Source organism: Rhinoderma darwinii, chromosome 2 (assembly GCF_050947455.1).
Source record: "Rhinoderma darwinii isolate aRhiDar2 chromosome 2, aRhiDar2.hap1, whole genome shotgun sequence".
Classification (NCBI taxonomy): domain Eukaryota; kingdom Metazoa; phylum Chordata; class Amphibia; order Anura; family Rhinodermatidae; genus Rhinoderma; species Rhinoderma darwinii.
Window position 1 is genome coordinate 135967689 of NC_134688.1, and position 5457 is coordinate 135973145.

The following is a 5457-nucleotide window of genomic DNA, read 5'->3' on the forward strand; positions in this document are numbered from 1 at the left end:
TTTCTTTCCTCCTTCTAAGATGTTATTCAGTTCTCCTTGGGAGTTCTTTGTAGAGGCACTTTTCAGCTAACAATATGATTTTTGTACCCTTATAAGCAATACAAGGTGACAAAATACATTTCTTTCCCCATAATTACCACACCCCCTGTTTGTTGGTTTTACCACTACGTTTTTATGTAAAAACTTGCTTAATGCGTCCTTCTCCTTAATGATAAATTGTGTTCCCGGAGGGGTTTCAACTGTTTTTCTAGATCTCTTAAAACCAATTCCTTAAAAACCTCAGTACTGGCAAGAACCATGGGGTAATTAAAAGTGGAGAGATTCCTGAGTTCTATATGCATAAAGGGGTCTTTTGTTCCCAGTATATCCCCTTTCTTCATTGTAATCTCATTTTGGTAACCAACCAGCAACCTTTACTTATTTAAAAAAATACTATTTTCATTCTGAGCCTTCTAATATACTTATGTACATCTATATAGGTTTTCAATTTGCTAAACCTCCTATTAGGGGCAATCTTTAACTGTTTTTAATGACATTTACAGTTTCATTATCCAGTGGTATTTTGACAGTGGCGTAGCTATAGGGGTCGCAGTGGTCGCACTTGCGACCGGGCACCTAAGCATGGGGGCACACAGAGCCCCCATTGCCATACAGCATGCTGGTTAAATAAATTTTCTGTGCCATGAAGCCGGCACTTCCTGGTTACGGTCACTTGGTACACTTGACGTCACGTGACACGTCTTCCAGCCAGTGCAGTGGAAGAGCCGGTGCGGAGGACTCCAGGTGAGCTGCAGAGTCTGTATTGTAATGTAATGTATTGTGTTGTCTTGTAATGTATTGTGTTGTATTGTGCTTGCGGTGGAGAGGGGGCGTTAAATTACAGCCCACCCCCTGCTGTCTCCACCGCAAACTGCAAAATACAACACAACACATTACAAACTGTGGGTCGCGTCCCCCTGGGGGGTCATGTGAAGACCTCTGGGGGGTCGCGAGTCACTCATAGCACACACTGGAGGAGGCGAAGGATCCTCCACCCGACGTGGGAACGGGGATAGGTAAGTAATTATGTTATTTTTCTATTATACACATATGGGTTCATTATACTGTATGGGGGGCTGATATGGCGGGTGGGCTGATATCGCGAGGCGGGCTGATATGGCGGGGGGGCATTATGATGCATGGGGGGCTGATATGGCATTGCGCTGATAATATGGGGGGGCATTATACTGCATGTGGGGCTGATATGGGGGTATTATACTGTATGGGGGCTGATATGGGGGGCATTATACTGTATGGGGAGCTGATATGGAGGGCATTATACTGTATGGGGAGCTGATATGGGGGGCATTATACTGTATGGGGAGCTGATATGGGGGGCACTATACTGTATGGGGGGAGCTATGTGGGGCATTATACTTTGGGGGCTGATATGGGGAGCATTATGCGGTATGGGGCAGTTACAGGGGCATTATACTGTATGGGACAGTTATGGGGCATTATACTGTGTGGGGGCAGCTATGGGAGCATTATACTGTGTGGGGGCATTATACTATGGGGGCTGTTGGGCAAGGTGGCTGGGCATAGGCGTGCGCAGGGGTCTGTTGATGGTGATGGTAGTGTTGGGGAGCCCAAGCTGAATTCTTGTATCTGGGCCCATGAGCCTTTAGCTACGCCCCTGTATTTCAACAAGGTTAAAAACTTAATCTTCTGTCTCCCATCTTATTCCACTTTCCTATGGAAGAAACATTATCATTATTTTTTTTTATTTCACCTTATCACCACACTTAATGTCACTTGGAGGAACATTATTTGTGTCTTCTGTTTTGTTTTTTGTTTTTAGAGAACTCTATTTTTACTTACACCTCTTTGGCTAACTTGATATGTATATTTTTACTGTGTCTATCGTCGTTTTTTCTTTTTTTTGTTCTTCATCACTCCAGCAATCTAAATTTTGTAAAGATTCCAAATTATTTTTTAAGGAGTAAAGTTTTCAGTTCGGGATTGGATTTAATTGTTGTTTATCCTCCCTCTTAAGGCCCTTTTACAAGGGCCAATTATCGTGCAAACGCTCGTTCATAGAACGCTCATTGTTGATAATTGCCCTGCATATACAGAGCAGCGATCAGAAGATGAATGAGCAAATGCTCGTTCATCTGCTGATCGTATCATTTTAAAAACGAAAAATATTATCATTATCGGCAGCACATCTTGGAGTGTAAACAGGGAGATGTGCTGCCGACATGATAATAATGTATGGGGACGGGTGATTAGAGTAACGAGCACTCGTCCCCATACTAGCTCCTTGTGAAAGGAGGAAATGAGCGTCGATCAGCAAGCTGTCTCATTGGGGCATGTAGGAGGATATTTACTGTGCAAGATAAGTACTAAAATTATTTGTCCGGTGTTTGGTGATAATAATTGATTATGTTACAGCAGTGTCACTCAGTAATAACAAGCCTCCTTATTCAATCACTATTTGGTGATAATAGACTCCTCAATTGCAATACCAAGAAGGGAAAGCCATAAGATATGCAAATTGAGGAAGTAACAGGTGATGCTAAGATCTGCAAATGATCAAGTTTTCAAGCGCCTAGCTCCATTCTGTGGCATGTGGGAGAGGCATAAAAGTCAGATTGAAAGCAAAGTTTTTTAGCCACATGAAACCTCAAAAATTAAGTGGCGTGGGATGATTGTGTGATGCCTCCTGTTCATCGACGTGCCAGTTATCACTAGTTGTCGCAAACTGAGAGGGACAGAATCCTTGAACTGAGAGACCTTGGTTTATCACTCGGTACATTCTGTATTGCAAGTGAAACTGGACATCACATCCCAAGCCTAGAACAGCAATCAGAAGGCATTTGCATTACATTGGGCTATGAGCGAGACATCCAGCTAGAGGCGTTTCATTGACCACACGCCACCGTTATCAAAGGCTATCATGGTGCACAGAAGATGGCAATGGAGGTTGGAATGAGTCCCGCTTTTGTCTCAGATGCAATGATATCCGGAGATTGGTCAGGAGACAACATGGACAACGCAATGAAGAGGCCTTCACAAGGGAACATCACACCGGTCCTTCTCCCGGGATTGTGGTGTGGGGTAGCTGGACCCCTATAGTGTTAATTTCAGGTACACTAACTAGTGGTACGGCCATTTCCCCAAAGTGTCCTGTCACTATCTCGGGGTATGTGGACCCACTAGGCCACTCCGCCATAGCAGAGAGGCAGCTGGCCAAGTCACAGTCAATGCACAAGTCTATACAATAAGTACGTAGCACGAAACTACCTGAGATAGTCCAAACAATTGGCAGAGGCTTTAGCACGGATGGGGCTGGATGTAGCAGGTTGCGCCAGACATGGCTGATGACCGAAGGTTGCGCCAGATGTGATGGATGACAGCAGCTTGCGCCAGACGTGGCAGATGACAGTAGGTGCGGCAGGTTGCATCAGACGCGGCAGACGACAATACGTGTAAAAAAAAAAAGAAGTTCTGACTTACCGATAACTCCCGGCTTCTTCCTCCAGTCCGACCTCCCGGGATGACAATTCAGGCCAAGTGACAGCTGCAGCCAATCACAGGCCAAGCACAGGCTGCAGCCAATCACAGGCTGCAGCGGTCTCATGGCCTGCCGCGTCATCCTGGGAGGTGGGGCCGGATGACAAGAGAGGGACGCGTCACCAAGGCAACGGCCGGGAGACCGGACTGGAGGAAGCAGGCAGTTCATGGTAAGTGTGAACGTCTTTTTTTATTCACAGGTTGGTGTAGATTGTGATCGGCATTCACTGTCGAGGGTGCTGAAAGAGTTACTGCCGATCAGTTAGCTCTTTCAGCACCTTGGACAGTGACGGGCGTCGACTACCTCATCTCTATGATGATGATGCGTCATCAGACACGACTCCAATCACTAGATAGGCTCAGGAACAAAACAAAGCACGGGAAACAGGATACAGGTAGCAGGGCACTGGAACACAGGGAACAGGATACGTCTATAGGACCATTTACAGGACTAACATGGGAATTACAAACAACGCTCAGGCAAGGAATGAAAGGGCAGGTCTCTTTTTATAGTTCAAGGTGATATGGAGCACAAGTAATTTACTTATGTGCGTGCTGGTTCCCGGCCTTAATGGGACAGCCCTCTAGTGGACACTATGGGACAGAGCGGCCACATGTGCTGACCTTTTTGGGAGGTAGACTTTGGCAGGAAGAGGAAGATGTGCGGGCGGCAGGTAATTGGAGTCTGCGGTCCGTGACCGCGGCCTTAACAGTACCCCCCACTTACGATCCCTCCTCTTGGATTTGGAGTTGGACGTGAACTGTACACCCCGATCCGAGACAATGTGCAGAGGAAGTCCGTGCAGACTAAAAATGTGGAGAATAAACAGGTTTGCCAGGCGAGGAGCAGACGGAAGGCCAGTCAACGGAATAAAGTGTGCCATTTTAGAGAAATGTTCCACTACTACCAGTCCGTAGCACATAGCAAAGGTCTGTTATAAAGTCCATAGCGATATCCTGCCAAGCGACATCAGGGACAGGCAGGGGAAGGAGCAGACCTGCAGATTTGGAGCGGGTAGACTTGTTCGAGGCTTGTTCGAGTTTGTAAATGAACAGATGTAGTCTGCAACATCTCTAGGCAGCGTGGTCCACCAGTAATGACAAGCTACCAAGTCCTGACTCTTTCGAACACCAGAGTGCCCTGCCAGAGTGGAGCTCTGTCCCCAGTGGAGAAATCTCCTCCTGTCTGTAAGCCGAACAAAAGTCTTTCCGGGAGGAATGTCTCTAATCTGCAGAGGGTTAGCGGCAATAATCTTAGAAGGATCTATAATATATTGAGGAATCTCCTCAGAGTCATTAGTCTCAAATGATCGAGACAGGGCATCAGCCTTCACATTCTTATCAGCAGGGCGGAAGTGAAGCAAGAATTGAAATCGGGCGAAGAACAACGACCACATGGCTTGGCGAGGATTTAGTCATTGTGCTGACTGTAGGTACGTGAGGCTCTTATGATCCGTATAAATGGTAATAGAGTGAACCGCTCCCTTCAGCAAGTGTCTCCACTCCTCTAATGCCAACTTGACGGCCAGCAACTCTCAATCCCCGATAGAATAGTAACGTTCAACTGGAGAGAATAGTTTTGAAAAGAAGCCACAGGCTACCATCTTGCCCTTAGAGTTTTTGTGACATAGTAGTGCTCCAGCACAAAAGGAGGATGCGTCCACCTCCAGAAAGAACTGCCAAGATGCATCAGGGTGTTGAAGAACGGAGGCTGAGGTGAAAGCATTCTTGAGGTTTATAAATGCTGACTCTGCCTCCAGGGGCCAAACCTTGGCGTTCACCCCCTTCTTGGTGAGGGCGGAGATTGGGGCAGTCAGAGACGAGAAGTTTGGGATAAATTGCCGATAGAAGTTTGCGAATCATAGAAATTGTTGTATGGACCGAAGCACATGTGGACGTGGC